The sequence below is a fragment of the Stegostoma tigrinum genome, chromosome 2 (assembly GCF_030684315.1).
Source record: "Stegostoma tigrinum isolate sSteTig4 chromosome 2, sSteTig4.hap1, whole genome shotgun sequence".
Classification (NCBI taxonomy): Eukaryota; Metazoa; Chordata; class Chondrichthyes; order Orectolobiformes; family Stegostomatidae; genus Stegostoma; species Stegostoma tigrinum.
This window is the reverse complement of record NC_081355.1, coordinates 30,369,868-30,387,075: the sequence shown is the minus strand read 5'-3', so window position 1 is coordinate 30,387,075 and position 17,208 is coordinate 30,369,868. Positions and strand designations below refer to the sequence as shown.

The 17,208-nt window shown below is 38.6% G+C and overlaps 1 long non-coding RNA gene across 5 annotated transcripts in view; it reads left to right on the top strand.

Annotated features, from left to right (window-relative positions):
* The window catches only part of LOC125461253 (uncharacterized), a 233,377-nt gene that overhangs the window by 8,800 nt on the left and 207,369 nt on the right, over positions 1–17,208 (top strand). The window contains exon 3 of one of the 5 annotated variants that reach the window (XR_007249447.2): positions 1,435–1,552. The exons of the other annotated variants lie outside the window; for them this stretch is intronic. This is a non-coding gene — a long non-coding RNA (uncharacterized LOC125461253). The remainder of the gene's footprint in view (positions 1–1,434; positions 1,553–17,208) is intronic. 5 annotated transcript variants of the gene reach the window in all.

Genomic DNA, 17,208 nt, shown 5'->3' with positions numbered 1-17,208 from the left:
ACTATGTTGCAAATGATATGACTGTCTGGTTCCTCTTCTATAAATAAAATCATACGTCAAACATTTGTTTTGGAAGAAAGTGTGAATGAATTTTTAAGATGGCATGATTACTGTAATTAATATGACTTCAATCCATATATTCTACAAAAAAAATCTTGATTTTCATACAGCACAGACATACTCACACATTCCCCAGAAAAAGAAAGCTTCTCAACATAATATCAGAATAGTGGAAGTCAAAAAGCTTTTTACTGTATAAAGATCCTTTGTGTTAGTTTATGAAAGAATCATAAAATGTTTGGTATTTCATTGTTCAGGTTGCAAACAAGCAAATTTACACAGTGTCCATTACGATCAATTTCTTGGTTGGGGAATATTTTTTAAAAATGACATTCTGAGTTGAAACATTTCAGCATTAAACAGTTCTTAATCAAAATGGAGTCAAACATTTTGTTTATGGATTACAGAAACTCAAAAAAGTAATGGGGTATTTTGTTTCTTGTTCAATTTTCCCACTTTCAGCAAGCATTAGTAAAAGATAGATATTTTAGGACCAAAAACTTATATCAAAAGTATGAATGATGAATCGTCCAGTAAAAGCTGAGTGATGTCCCTAATCCCTCCATGCCCACCATAATTTTAAAATTGAGGTCGGCTTTTCAACTCCCCTATTGTTATCCCCAGTCATCCATAATAAAAGAATCAGTAACTGGCTTAATTCCCACTTTTAGAATATGGTGATTGAGTCCAACTTGACAATGGGCTAACTTGAATGATAAAGGACATTTTTGAGGTATGTAAGGTTGACTCCTGTAAAAGTCATTTCTTAAAGTTTTCTGCCATAGGTTATCTGTGCACATTTATACTCTGTGCCAGTAGACTGCATTTTATAGGTTTTAAAACAGGGTTTGATGCCTAATAATCTGAACTCATCAATGTAACCTTGGCCTAAAACCTTCCACTGTGCAAAATCACTGAAAATTAAATCAGCTGCCCAACATACATCACTTCAAATTTTTATTTCTGTTGAAGTCAGCAGAATTCTGGAGAGATATACAATGGCCAACTGATCCATTGGTATTCAATGTCAAAATAAGCCCCTGTGAGTTTTATCCAGATTTAAAACTAGACCCAGAGAAAGGCTGGTGAAATGCATTACCTTGCCCCCTGTTGACTTATGGAACAAGTTTCCCAATTCTCCCTTCTTCTCCCAGAGTCATTCGCTCCTGCCTAGGATGCAGACTTCACCTTGTCCTTTGGTCCTTTTATAAATGGACTTTAATCGTTTAAGTCACACTGAAGTGTGCAGTTCAAGGTATTCAAGGCAAACCTGTTGATTGCACCCTCAACATGAGCTCATATATGCACATACAGGGATCACCGGATAGTGATTAGAGTATGACTCTTGGCCATTGCTCTTTGTTTCCCACCAAGGGCACTGAACTCAATTTTCCACCAAGCTTACAGAGACCCACTAATTTGGCACTGAGCTGATTTCAGATTCGGATGCTTGACTTGACTACACATTTGGATAAGCTCACGGAACCATTGGGTGAGTTCAACTTAAGTGAAATAATCTTAGTTAATTGTTTACTGGAAGCAAAAGTCAATTGCTGTAAATTATATTGTTATAAAGTTGCATACAGAAAATGTGAGGTGGATGGCAGGATGCTAAAATGTGTGGTTCCTTTAAGAGATTTGTGCTTTCAGAAATTTTGGAAAAATGTATGTCTGTCAGAAACAGCTGAAGTTTCCAGTACAAAGAGCCTCAAAAAGTGAGACAAGTGTATGAAAAAAAATCCTTCCAGGTGGCAGGGAAAACAGCAGTCTTGTTTTGATGTCATGACAACAAGTTTGAATTAGGCCAATTAATTTAAAATTGAACTCAGCGATTCAAAGCCAATTAAATTTAAAAACCGATGGTGATGACAGCCTGAAACCAGTCATGTCATAAGAATTTGATTGTGTCATTACAAGTATATAAGATGAGGGCATTTGAAAAATTGGAGAGAGCTTACTGCCATCTGAAAGAGAGAGACAACTGCACCTGCCAGAATTAGCACCATTCAGTGCTCAGAGAAAGCCCATCTAGTCAATCAACGATACCCTGGTATTTTAGCTCAAAAGTCCTTATTGAAGAAATTATTGAAATAAAACATCCCTGACAACAGAACTAGTGGAAGAAAGGCATTTGTGAAGAGATTGGAGATGACAGAATATTCCAGAAGACAGTCTGTGTGAACTTGGAGAGATTCAGTTATAATTTACTGCTTCTTATTAATTGGCTTTGTATTAGTGGTACTTGTCTTTATTTAAACAGCATTCCACTAGAATTTAGACCAATTAGGGAGTAGTTAGTAGCCTAAGGAGGAATTGTTGGTTTGTTAGCAATTTTGTTAATCTGTTCACTGTTGGGTTAAACAAATAAATTGTTTCTTGTTACTTGTAAAGTGGAGATCAGGGATTTTCTTTCCTTTAACCACCCTTAACAGATTACAAGGGGAAAGGTGAACTTCTCTCTGTGTTTTGGGGGGAATTATTAGAAGGGACCCCCTACTTCTGTCATAACAGATTGGGGCCTGTGTTTTATTTTAATTATCAGAGGGCTTCGGCCATCCTCCGTTGTAACAATGTTCACCAAAGATGCATTTCTACGTAATGCAGGAATTGAAAGGCTACTTGACATTTTTTCTGCTCCGTGTAAGAGTTAAGCAATTTATCTTTTGTGTTCAAAGCCTGTGGAACATGTGGAGATATCGTATCAGCTCCTGTCTCCCCAAGAAATAAACGTAAAGGGTGCAGCACGGTGGCACATTGGTTAGCACTGCTGCCTCACAGCACCAGGGACTGTGTTCAATTCCACCCTTGGGTAACTGTCTGTGAGGAGTTTGCACAATGTCTGCGTGGGTTTCCTCCAGGTGCTCTGGTTTCCTCCTACAGTCCGAAGATGTGCAGTCTAGGTGGGTTGACCATGCCAAATTGCCTGTAGTGTTCAGGGATGTGTAGATTGGGTAGGTTATAGGCAGATGGGTCTGGGTCGGATGCTGTGAAGGTTGGTGTGGACTTGTTGGGCCAAAGGACCTGTTTCCACACTGTAGGGATTCTATGATTATATCAGCTCAGCATTAAAAATGGTCTGAATAAAATTTGTCAGAATTGAAGAAATGTGAGTAGTGGATGATTTGGATTGTGTAGTATTATTGAAAGTAGATGCTTAAATGGAGCTCATCAGATATTAAACATGCATCAATTTTGATTTAGTGTGTTAAACGTTTTAGAGCAATTACTGATCTTATATACATTTCTGCTTTCTTATATTTTGTTCAAATGACTCTAAGCTATTTCCTTTTTAAGACTAGTTTCAGAATACTCAGGTTTTTGAATTAAACTCATTTATTATTACTTATTTAGTATGACTACTTAATCAGGGTAAAATCCTTGGGCTTTTGAAGCGTATATTGGAGTCTCTGGAGTTAGCATGTTGAAATTCAACAGGACACTAAGAAGAAGATGGGATGTGATACAGTTTGCTATAGATGTTAACAACTTGAACAATTTAGTGCAGAGACATTGGCTGAATTATTGTACAATGGTTTAATGTAAAAGTACTTCAATGGTGTAAAGTACATATTGAAACAGCGGCTGTTACTATTTAGTGTAAAGGATTTGTGTTATCGCTATGAACAAGGACCTAACTTGTAATGACAAAGACTTTCTCTATGGAAAACAATGTTTAAGATTGCCCACACCTCAATTTCATGAGGTGTGGAAATAAACTCACCCCCCATTGCCCTCCCATTACCCCCACTGCCTAGTCTTCAGAATTATTGGCTTTCTTTCGACAACCAATACTGCTAAGTTATTTGAATATTGTGTTGGACGTGCTTCAAGTTGATGTTCTACATCAGAATTCTTCATCACCTTTCTGAAGCAGAGTTAGAAAACCAATCCAAGAGGATTTGAGCTATCCAAGATCATGCCTGATGCTGGACAGTCCACCAGTGATGACAGCAGTATGTTTATAGTGGTATGGAGTGAAAGTGTTAATGAATACATGCAACTGGGAGAATGTTCCGTGAAGCACTGCGATTCATATATGATTTTGACAATACAATATTTAAACGTAAGTTAACAAAGTAAGAGTTGGTTTGGTAGAAAGTAAGCCGAGGGTCTGTAAAATAAGCAGATGGTAGAGGAGTTGAACAGTTATTTTACATCAGCCTTCACTACAAAATGGAGGTCTCCACCCTTTTCAACTACAAAGTTACTTCTTGGACTTACGTGTAACATGATCTACCTTGAAAAAAGAGTTTACTTTTAGTGGTGTATACATCTAAAACAAAGTCTATTTTTTTTGGGGGTCCCTCAATGGTACCTGTGAATACACATAATCAGCCAGTGCCTTGATGTCTGGTTTTAGTTTCAGTTGCTAGTCAAATGCAGTCCATCAAATGGGGATCTGTGAGCTTGGCTTGAAACTTGGATTTGGACATATCTTTGTTTAAGAGAATGCTATCTCAACCATGTATGGAGTCAAAGTAAGCTTTTGCTTTAAAAGCACAAGATGATAGGAGTTGGTATTTTTCTCTGTTTACATGTGTCTAAAAATCTTTGTGCCTTGATCTGACTTTCAGCTCATTATCATTTTATACATTTAAAATTTCTATGTCAACTCCACAGCTTTTTAAATCAAACATCTGATGAAATTTGGTAGCAAACCCATCAAAATCTACCCAAGTGAATGGATTTGAGACAAATATGATAATTTGTTCCAGCACTGCTAGTCTCTGAAATTGCCCATTGATTTTCTTTGCTAACTTCCTCAAATGTGCTCTCAGGTTTTCTGGGTGCATCCATTTTTCTTTGATTTTGATTTTTTTTCTCTCTAGTGTTTCCCCCAGATTAGGGAACTATTGCAGCATTTTACTTTTTTAATAGGGAGGATTACAGACTCAGTTACATTTAGAATGCATTCAGAACACTGATCATATATGTTCTAAGCGTCTGTCCTTTGCCCACAGTTCAACTCATTCAGTTTCAAGCTTACTTCTGTAAGGAACCTCATGCAGAGCAACCACGCATTGTGATAGTTAACTGTGCACTTCATTCTTTGATTTGAGAAAAAAAAGACAAATGTCAGGCATCAGGACTGAAACAAACTTTGAAAGATCATCCCTCGACATAATCACCTCACATCAGCACAGAGAATTAGTTCACCATTGGCAGCACTGAGTTCATCCATTAAGGATTTAAACAAACAGTCTGAAGGGCTTTTGCTTGAATCAAGTTTGTAATTTTAGCAACAGCTGTCATTATACGAGAAGTGTCCACAACTTTATTTGCTAATGTTGCCTAGTGGATTATGCAGTAGTAATTGACAAATGAAGGGAAATGGGAATCATTTGTGCAAAATGTAACAAAGCCCCATTTGCACCAAGCATGGCTGGTGCACCATCAGTTGTGATGAAAAGCCGTTTTTTGATTGCAATGATTTTTCTCAAGTATCATTTGAAATTTGAAATTTTTTGTAAATATCCTCATGTCTTGTTTCTTCTTTAGGGGCCAAAAGGTTAAGAAGATCTTTAGTTGTTACATCCTTAAAAACTGCATAAAACAAATAATCTCCTGCTCTGTGGCAGTCATGCCACTGGATTCATTGAACAGCTGTGAGAAGCATTCACAGTACTTAAGTCCTTCCGTAGTTGCTGAAAGACATCTTTGGACAAAATATTCTGGTTGTCTGCTACTGTGGAAGCACAGTACAAGTGGCATGCTCGGGATTGCCATTAGTTCTTCTTTGTTCTTAAAGTCTCTGAATAAAGAGTCAGTGTCCGTAATCATTGCTTCTTTAATCACTATGCTTACTTTGAATGATTTCTTTTGTTTTGCCAGAGGACAGCAAATACAAAATGATTTTTCAGTGTGGGCCTTAATTTTTGCTGCTGGCTTAGAAAAAAAATTATGGTTGAGCTTTCGAAAAGTCTATCAGCTTATCAACTCTTTGTCTGAAGCTTGATGTTCAATTGAAGACTATTCTTGAAATTACTGTGCTTCGTTCTGGCGTCTCATTCCAAATTCCCTTTTTTACTGATAGATATAATTTGGTGGCACATAAGGAAAATCCTCTTACCTGTATCCTTGTAAAAAGAAATTCATGTTCCCATTCCACATGGAAGTTGTACATTTTTGGTTTCTGTTTAGACAGTTCAGGTTGATTACTCATCATTATTGCTTTATTGTGTAGTTCCTGAAGTTACTCTGTAGTTCAGCCTCTGAACCTGCACCTCTGGGGTATCCAGAATATTATTGGTTGTTTCCAAGGGCAGTGGCACAAGAGGTCACTTGCATGGTTGCAGTTTGTTTCCAAGGCTTCTGGTCACCTTGAACTGCTTGGATATTGGATTTGGGGCATGCCAGCATTTGCTGTATTTTTTTCTTCCTTGTGCAGGGATTAGGTTAGATGAGGGTGTGAAGAATAAAAACTGCAGGTGCACAGAGAATGTGCAGAGGAGCAGATCATGCTGAGCTGCTCATGCAGAGACCCTGCAAGCATGTGAGGGGCTGAATAGCCGCTTATGTTTCCATATCTGTAACATATTGGCTTCACACATTATGTGCTATTATATTCACCGGAATCTTACTTTAACCTGCAATCAGAGCCCATCTGGACCAAGTTGAAATACAATGCAACATGTTAGAGGTTGTTGAAAGCTTGCTTTTTTTTCTCTAGTCATGCAACTTCTGGAAGTGGATGTCATGCAGTGACATGTCAATTGGTGGGTGGAGAGATCAACTGTCAGAAATGCATTGGCAAGTACCCTAGATTCAGGGAACATTCCATTATATTACAAAAAAAGCAGATGCAACTGCTATGTTCAAAAAAAAGGGAGAGAGACAGAAATAGTAAAACTGCAGGTTATTTAGCTTAACAACTATCTTAGAAAGATGCTAGAAGTTATTATTAGAGGCATAATGCAGGCACTTAGAGAATTTCAAGTAGCCAGGCAGAGTTAATATGGTTTACCGAAAGAGAAATCACATTTATCCAAATAATTACAATTCTTAAAAGAAATAATATATGCTGTACATAAAGACATTTGGTAAGGTGCTGCATCACAGTTAATTATGGAAAATAAAAGCTCGTGCTGTAGTAGGCGTTACATTGGCACAGATGGTAGATTGGCTAACTAACAGGAAATAGGTTAGTCATAAAGTCACAATTTCCAGATTGTCAAGATGTAATGAGTGATGTGCCACAAGGCTTGGTGCTGAGGCCTCAACATTTTACCATTTACATAAATGTCTTCGATGAAGGGACTGAAAGTATACAGGTCAAATTTGCTGATGACACGAAGAGAAGTAAAATAATATAATATGAAAAGGATATAAGGAGCCTTCAAAGTGATAAACCAGTTAACAGAACAGTCAAAAATATGAAAAATGGTGTATAATGTCGGAAGATGTGAAATTCTCCAATTTGGCAGGGAGAATAAAAAAACACATTGTGAGATTGCAGAGGGATCTGAGTGCCCTGGTGCAGGAATCATGAAAAGGTTAGTATGTAGGGAAAACAAGAAATTATGAGAGCTAGTAAAATGCTATTTTTATTGCAGTGTGAATTACAAAAGTAGGTAGGCTATGCTTCAGTATAACAGGGCATTAATGGAGGTGAGACCATACCTGGAGTACTCTACTAGAAGATAGAACAGTGCAGAACAGGCCCTTCTGCCCACAATGTTGCACTAACATGACGCCAAATAAAACTAATTCCTTTTGCCTGCCTCTGGTCCATATCCCTCCATTCCTTGAATATTTGTGCGCTTATCCAAAAGTCCCTTAAATGCCCTGATCATATTTGCCTCCAACACCACCCTGGCACTGTGTTCTGGGTAAAACAACTTGTCCTTCACATCTCCTTTGAAATTGTACCTCTCATCCTAAATGCATGCCCCAGCTATTAGACATTTCAACTCTGGGAAAATGATACTGACCTTCAACTCTATCTATGCACTTTGTAATTTTATAGGCTTCTATCAAGTCTCCCCTCAAATTCCATTGCTGAAGAGAAAAAGATCCGAGTTTTTCTTGCCTCTCCTTATAGTTCATACCCTCTAATCCAGCAGCATCATGGTAAACCTCTTATGCAGCTCTCCAAAACCTCCACATGCTTCCTGAATTGTGTACCAAAGTCTTACAAAGCTGCAACATGACATCCTGATTCTTGTACTTGATTCCCTGATCAATAAACAGAAGCATGCCATATGCCTTCTTTATCACCCTTTCTATCTGCATGGCCACTTTCAGGGAGCTATGCACTTGAACCCCAAAATCCTCTGTACATCTCTGCTGTTCAGGTTCCTGCCATTATCTGTATACTTTTCCATAACATTTGGTTTCCCAAAGTGCAGCATCTCACACCTACCTGGATGTAACTCCATCTGTTATTCCTCTGCCCATATCTGCAACTGATCTATATCCCACAGTATCCTTTGACAACCTTCTACACTATACACAACTTCACCAATCTTTGTGTCACCTGCAAACTTATTGATCCACTTGTTTACATTTTCATTCAAGTCATTTATATATATGACAAGCTGCAGAGGTCCCAGTATAGATCCCTGAAGAACACCACTAGTCATGGACCTCCAGCCTGAAAAATGCCCCTCCATCACTACAAGATAACAAGATGTAGAGCTGGATGAACACTGCAGGCCAAGCAGCATCATAGGAGCAGGAAAGCTGACGTTTTGGGCCTAGATGAAGGGTAAGGCCCGAAACATCAGCCTTCCTGCTCCTATGGTGCTGCTTGGCCTCCTGCTTTCATCCAGGTCTACACCTTGTTACCTCGGATTTTCCTGCATCTGAAGTTCCTATTATCTCTCTTCCATAATCTCGCTGTTTTCTATGGACAAGCTAATTTTGAATCTGTGTGGCCAAATGAACATGGATCTCATGTGTCTTAAGCTTCTGGATGAGCCTACCATGAGGGACCTTGTTGAAAGCCTTACTAAAGTCTATGTAAACAGCACTCACTGCTCAACATTCATAAATCACATTCGTCACCTCCTTTAAAAAGTCAGTCAGTCAATCTAGTTAGTAAAACATGAACTGTCCTGCCCAAAGCCATGCTGTTTACAGTGATTTTCTTCTTATTTAAGGAAGCATGTAAATGTGTTGGAAGCACTTTAGGGGATATTTGTGGATTAATACCTGGAATGGGTGTGTTGTCTTAAGAAGAAGGGTCAACAGGTTGGAATTATTTTGATGCAGTTTCATTGAGGAAGAGATAACATGATTGAAAAATATAAAATCCAGAGGGATCTTGGCAGGGTGATTGTGGAAATGATGCTTCTCTTGTAAGAAAATTTAGAGCTAGGCATTGCTGTTTAAAAATAAGGGGTCCAGCATTGTTTGTAGTTCTGGTCAACCTTCCATAGGGAGGATATATTAAATTGGAAAGGGTCCAGAAAAGATTTACAAGGATGTTACTGGGCCTGGAGGATTTTAGTTGAGTTATCAGGAGAGGTTAGGTGGTGGGACTTTTTTCACCAGAGTGTAGGAGATTGAGGGTTGCCTTATAATGGTATGTAACGTCATGAGAGGCATAGATAAGGTGAATAGCAAAAGTCTTTTCCCTAGGGTAGGACAGTTCAAACTAGAGGACATATATTTCAGGTGAAAGAAGAAAGTTTTAACAAAGGCCTGAGCGGCAACCATTTCATGCAGGAGGTTGTTCGTATGTGGAATTACCTGCTAGAGGAAGTGGTATATGCTGGTACAGTTACAACATTTAAAATACGTTTGGAGAGGTACACAAAAAGGAAGATTTTAGAAATGCAAGCAAATGGAACAAATTTAGTTTGGGAACCTTGGTTGGCGTGGATAAGTTGGATTGAAGGGTCTGTTTCTGTGCTGTATAACTCTATGACTCCAGCTTTAAATTCACAAGTGAGGATTGTGCCCAGATAGCTGGGCTTTGGGTCAAGAGTGCAGTGTCAGTATGTGTGTGTGAATGGACTTGCAGCAGACCTTCATAAGGTAGCTGGATGTGTTCTGGCTTATACAGCAATATTCCTCTACATTTCATTGTGGAGCAATATTCTTCTGTATTTCATCGTGGAGTGCTAGCGTGAGTTATTTAGGTCCTTAGGTCTTTGTGCATGTATATAATTTAGCACGTACAGGGACTTTGCTTACAGAGAACATTGATGTAGATCCAGCTAGAATTGTAGAAATTTGTTGGATGACTGAAGTTTCAGGCTCTACTTGTGAGCATTGTAAGGCTCTCCAAGGGCAACTGCACAAATCAGACATTCACACAGAGCAGCGAGAAGATATCTATAATCGTAGAATTCTCCATGTGAAGATGCATGCAGCGACCAACCATGTAAAATACAAATCCTGGCCACAGACAATTTTTACCATGCCATTGGTAAATAGAAATTAATCACAGACATCTTTGTGAAGTTGAATTAATTATAGGTGACCTTAAATTGTCATCTGCAGGCTACAATTCACAAAGACAATCCAAGTTCTCACTGGTTGCACAACGGTTTGAAGCTGATTACCTCTCACTTTGATCTGTAAATATTTAACAACATGATCTTATATGCAATGCTGCCTTTCTTGGATGGTGAGGTGGGAACACAAGTTTTCAATAATCCTACTACACTTACAATCTCCTATTGTATTTGCTTTTGCCACATACATTGGATTAAGGCCCATTTGTCAAAAATCTGTGCAGAGGCTTTTCATGGCCTTTCTTGTTGGAATCTCCGTGTCTGACCATTTTGAGGACTATGTTAAACTGTCATTTGTGTGTGATACAAATACTGACTGTTCATATTACTAAGGACCTGTTCTATCTCTCATATTCCCCACGCAGCTTCATTGGCACCGTCAAATATTTGGTCCAACCACAGCAGGGGTCAGTTTTGCTACGGGAGATGTATATTGAGAACACAGAGAGACTGAGCAGGAACAAAGATGCCAGCAAGCCTAGGACCAGCAGCAGCCACTTAACAGCCTTCACAAGAAGAAGTCACAGGTGAAGGCCCCCTTAGGACATTTTCAATGCCATTTCCTCCAGGTGGTGGGGTGTAGTTCAGGCGGAAGATGTCCTGGGGCTCTGTCACAAAAGTGCATTGTCTCATGCAGTGGGGCTCACAAACTGAAGTGGACATCAAAGTGGCAGCTATGCCACACTTTTATTAAACTCCTGCTCTCAAGGATCCACTGGGACCGCTATGAGATTTCTCAATCTTCAACCCAAAATATATCAATGCTGTTACTGGTACACTTTGTGCCAGATCACACTACTTCACCCTGTTTGCTCACAACAGGATCAAGCGTGTAGCCCAGGCAGCATTCTTTGCCAACATGGGCAGTTTACCCCAGGTACAGGCATGACAGACTGCACACACAGCATGTTGAGGGCACCATATCACAACAAAATAAATTTCATCAATGGAAAAGACTTCCATTCCGTAAATGTAGGAGTCATTTTTCAATCTGTGAACGTGTCCTGTGAAGGCCTGTTCCTGCTTGCCAGTGTTTGACCTGGTGCATAGCTGGGCTTTTGTATGGCGCTGGTGGTTGGAATGCCAGGTAGTCCTGGCAGCAGCAAGTCTTCCCACCACTGGTAACTACATGTTAGCACATGAACAGCACTCTAGGGATGTGGTGCATACGAAATGATGTGAGCTGTGGAGGATTGCACCAGATACCTTGCTAGAGGTCACAGAGAGAAAGCCTCCATGAAATTGACACATGGCCATTAATATGGAAAATTTCAATTCTTGGTGTCACAAAATTTGCTTTGCTAGTTTTAAATGTTAATGTATTTCTAAACTGTAAGAACAGAGGCAAGCTGATAATTGCTGCTGAGTTCATGCCAAAATTCATTTACTGCCCAGGTTTTGACCTTTTTGGTCACTGTTACAAATGGGGCGAGCAGACAGCAGCTTCTGGGTAATAGAAGTGGAGAGAGGTCATTTTCTGTGCTCAGACCATCAGATATATCAGCATTTGAGATGCAAAAATGCTTTGCTTTACTTGTTAAAATAAAAATTTTCAGGACTTAACAAAGGGAACAACCAAAGAAATGCAACACACTATGTTGATCAGAAAGGAAAGAAAATAACACAGGCAGTAACTGGTCATGTCTGTGAAGTAAAATGAATTGGGACAAAATCTTTTTATTGGAATAAATGTGAGCTCATTCAGATTTACAGATGTCTGTCACACATCCAGAGGTGGTGGCAGAAGAGAAAGTCGTAAAACAAAGAGTTGGCAATGAAGTGAATCACTATTCAGAGTGATAAATGTTTGTATGAAATATCCATTAGGCAAAGAGCAATACACTGTTTCTTTGAATCTAAGTCATTATGATTACACTTTCTGCTAATGTAGACCCTATTCTATACTGAGATTCAATAAGAGCCTAAACATTACATACAGTAATTGTAACTTAGTGAATGTCATCAGTTGTTCAGCTCAGTGATCACAGGATTTGCAGGAGACTAAAGCTGTCCCTGTTGGCAGCAGTAACACATTTTTATATTCTTGCACTATTGAAGATGTCAAAAATCAGCAAGCTAGAGATTTAAAACTGCTTCCCAGTGAGTTATTAGAACATAGCACAGTTGGAGATGCCAGTAATTTTTAACTTCAATCTTTGACATCAACACACCTTCCAAGCTGGTAATGGTCGTTATTAAAGCATAATGAATACATTTTCTTGTATTTTAAGGAAACTATGTGAAGTTAAATTGAATGTGGAATTTATTGCTATTGTGAAATGCCTGCTCAGCTTGCTCTCATTCAAGATTTTCTGGGCTTCACCTGTAGATAACCGTTATTTGCAGGTCATATAAATCATTCCTACTGTGTACAATAGGGGAAAAATTTATTTGCACCTTGTGTTCAAGAGTGTAATACACTGTTGGTTTTCAGGTAATTTGAAAAATAGGAATCATTCTAGCTATGCCTTCCTTGACTACTCCAGAGTCTATGATGTCACACATTCCTAGCGGCTTATTATCTTTTGTTAAATATGGATGATGTTGTTTCGATAATGCTGCATATGACTTCTAGTTTATTGTTGCTTGGAGCAGTACTATGGTTATCAGGACAATTAAAACATGCAGAATTACACTGTGATAAAAGAAGAATAGTCATATTCCAGAAAGTATGAAAATTACTGCACTTTACAAAGAGCTTATTATGGGATGCATTATGTAAATCTGGCCTAGAAGGAGTGTTCAGGGTTGCATTGCTTAGTTAGGTGGCTTTATGTGCTTATTGATGCCCACTAATATGGTGTGACTTGAGTATCAGAAGGAGTGAGGCCTATCCATTTTTAATTATTTACAGTACAACTCTGAAACAAATGTCTTGGATTGATACAATGGAACACAGCACTTCATTTTAGAACAATTAACATAACAACTCATGTTGAAATACTGCACTGAAATATAGTATTCATGTTATAACAGTCTACTGGAACATAACATCACATTGTGGAATAATGTACTGAAATACAACTCACGTTGAATAATGTTCTGGAACTCAACACCTTGTACTGGAATGATGTGCTGGACACAACACTTCATGTTGGATGACTGGCTTGATACTCAAAACCCCATATTGGCATACTCTACCTGAACACAATGACTCATACTGGAATAATATACTGAAGTCCGCCATATCATAGTGTAACAATGTGCTGGAACACAACACCTTGTGTTGGGACACAATATCTCATTACTGAAAAACTGTATCGGAACATAGTATCTTATAATGAAATACAGTATTGGAATAATCACATTATGGAATACTGTACTAGAACAGAAAATCTCTTGTGGGAATACTGTATTGTAATTCAACAACCTATAGTGGAATACTATACTGGGATACAATACTCTGTACTGGAATAATGTATTGAAACCTGGCATATCATAGTGAAATACTATACTGGAGCTCAACACCTCATAATGGAATACCAAATTGGAACACAACTCCTCGTACTGGAATAATGTACTGGTACACACTACATGTTGGAACACTGCATTGGAGCACAGAATTACATACTGGAATGGTGTACTGGAACACACTTCATTTTAGAATAATGTTCTGGAAGCAACATCTCATTGAAGTGGCGTACTAGAAGATAACACCTCATGTTGGAATAGTATTCTGGAATGGAACAGCACATATAAGCTGGACAAACCATATTCGCAATGATGTTGTGAAGGACAAGTTCATGATATTGAGAAACCGACTGAAGAACTGATTAGTTTGGGCCTGGTATTGTCGATTGAAGAATTATAACTTTTAGTAAATGGTTTTCTAAGGAAGCGTGACTATAATATGATGGAGGTTTTGGAGCTCTGTGAGTAATGGCAAAAATGTTGGTGAGCAAGGAGAAACACGTCATTAATAATACAAAGGAACAAGCTGGGAAGAACAGAAGAAAAAGAAAGGAGCACTTATCATTTCATGGTGAGTGTAACCACCAAAATAAGTGAGTACCACAAAGTGCAACTACAGTAATGAAGCCAAGGGCAACCAAGTTCGTATCAGGCATATCTCAAAACAAGGGCATAAAGAGGCATTTTAAAAGTTTTAGAGAACAGAGGAAGACAGAAGATTCCTAATACTGTGAAAAGAACAGGTGATGCACAGTTTAGACCATGGGTTCAGCATGAAAGTTAATGAATGCAGTAGCAACAATTTATTTCAAAAATTTGGGTAAGGTACTGAAATGTAGGAGAGCATTCAGTAGGCCCACGAAGAAGCTGGAAACCTCTGTCTTGTCTGCAAAGACAGGAAAGCTTGCATTTTGTATCTGGGAAGTAGAATCCACCATTTTGATTGCAAAAAGCAAAAAACCCTATGACTTGGTTTAACAGTTTCCCATTATCAGGGTAGCAGAAGCAACAGTAATTAAATTGCGATATTTACAGTCTATGTCAGTGACTTAGATAAGGGGACTGAGTGTAAGTTCACCAACAAAACCTAGGTGAGAATGTAAGTGACAAAGAGAATGTAAAGAGGCCAAAGAGGGGCATAGACAGATTAAGTGAGAAGGTAACAAATGGGCCATGGAAAACATGATAAAGTGTGAAGTTATCAGCTTTCGGAAGAATAATAGGATATAATTAATAGAATAAATACATTTGTGAATGGTAAGAGACTGCAAAATGTTTGCATTCGGGGGATTTGAAGCTGAATGTTATTAAATATGTATTGCAGAAATGTAACATGTTGGCACAGGAAGAACTTGGGAAGGCAAGTTTTATGCTTAGGTTTTGTTACAAAGCGAATGGAGTATTAGAGTAAGGAAGTCTTACTGTGAGCTGCAGGAACTTGAAAAGCCCAAGGAAACACATACGTGCTGCATTGGGAATTCACTAGAATGATTCCTGGGTGGATGATATTGTCATGTGCAGAGAGACTGAGTAGATTAGGTTTGAACTCCTTGGAGTTTAGAAGAATGAGAGAAGGCCCAATTGAATCAGATATAAAATTCTTAAGGGGGTTCACAAGGTAAATGCCAAGAAAATAACTTACTTGACTGGAAATTTACAGCAATAGATCACTGTCAGATTTTGACCAATTAGAACACAGTTGATGAGAAAGGTCATCATTGAAAGAGACGTGAATACTTGGAATTCTCTGAGTGATTCACTGATGTTCAAACATTGAGTATATTTCAGTCAGTGTCAGTAGATTTTGAGACAGTAATGGAATTTAGGGACATGAGGATGTTGTGGGATTGTGGAGACTGGGTAGAAAAATCAGCCATGATTTTGTTGAATGATGGGACAGATTAGAAAGCCTACTCATGCTTTGATTCCTTCATGTTCTTACATTAAATTGGAATCTGGTATTGAAATGGTGGAGTTGCCTTGAAAGAATCCACATCATGACACAAACATGACAACATGGGGAAGACTTGATATCTGCACAAAGACTTTTGGGTACCTTTAACACTGCACTGCCATGAAGCTTGTGGGGAATATTTCTGGGCTGGTATGTATTTTGAAATTTGATGCTATTCCTTTATGTATGAGAACACATAACACACTTTGTTGTAATTTTCTTTATAGAATTAAAGTGATGGCAGAGAAATTTTCCTCCAAAGCTACCATTTCACTTTGAAATAACAATGTTCTCTTACTGGCAACAATAAAGTTCAATGCAGGAATAACTTGAGAGCAGTCTGTGGCTTGCTGTGTTCTGAAAGCATGTTTAATTTTGGACATGTTATTCTGACCTACTTATATTCACATTACTTGTCTTGCTGTCCTTACAGTGAGACCTGAACCCACGATCTTGTTACAATGATGCAAGGATGTTATTTCCGAGCCACACCTAAGACCTGAGTAGTAGCAGATTCAGGGGAGGGAGGGTTAGTTGGATGGGAGTGGGGGTGTAAGAGGCAGGTAGGTTGTTGTATTTGAGTGTGTAATCTTGCTGTCACTTGGAGACAGCTTTGATAGTATGCTACATTGTCAGACATTCTGCCTTTCAGATTAGATAGATTTTTAGATGGACATGAGGGCACTTGGCATTATTTTAAAAGGACAGACGTTCTCTTGCTGACCAACTAAATGCACTGAAAACAATGGGGTTAGTTAGCTTAGTTGTGTGGTTGGTTGAATTGTGATGTAGAGTAATGCCCACGGTATGGGTTCAGTGCCCACTCTGGCTGAGATTTCCATGAAGGCCTCTCTTTCTTAACCACTCACTTTAATTGAGGCATGATGACCCTCAGATTAAGCCACTACTAATCATCACTCTGGCTAGGGAGGGAGCAGCCCTCTGACCAGGTAAGACTATGGCAGACTTACCTAAAATAGATTAGGCATAATATTTATTTGCATAAATGGGAAATGACCAATCACAGCTTAATTTTCACACCCCTTTCATTAAGTTACTTTCTTCCAAATAGCTCTGTGGGTGTACCTACGCTCCAACACCTGCAGCAGTTCACAAAATCAGATCAGCACCATCTTCTCAAGAGCAATTGCAGATTTGCAATAAATACTGGTCTAAACAGTGACACTCACATCATGAATGAATATAAAAGCATCAATGGGAAAGAACGTTGGTTGTAAAGTAAAATTGGCTGATGGTTCACTACCACTCATTTTATGCTACTGATTTCAACACAATTTAAGTAATTTATCTCTTTTGCTG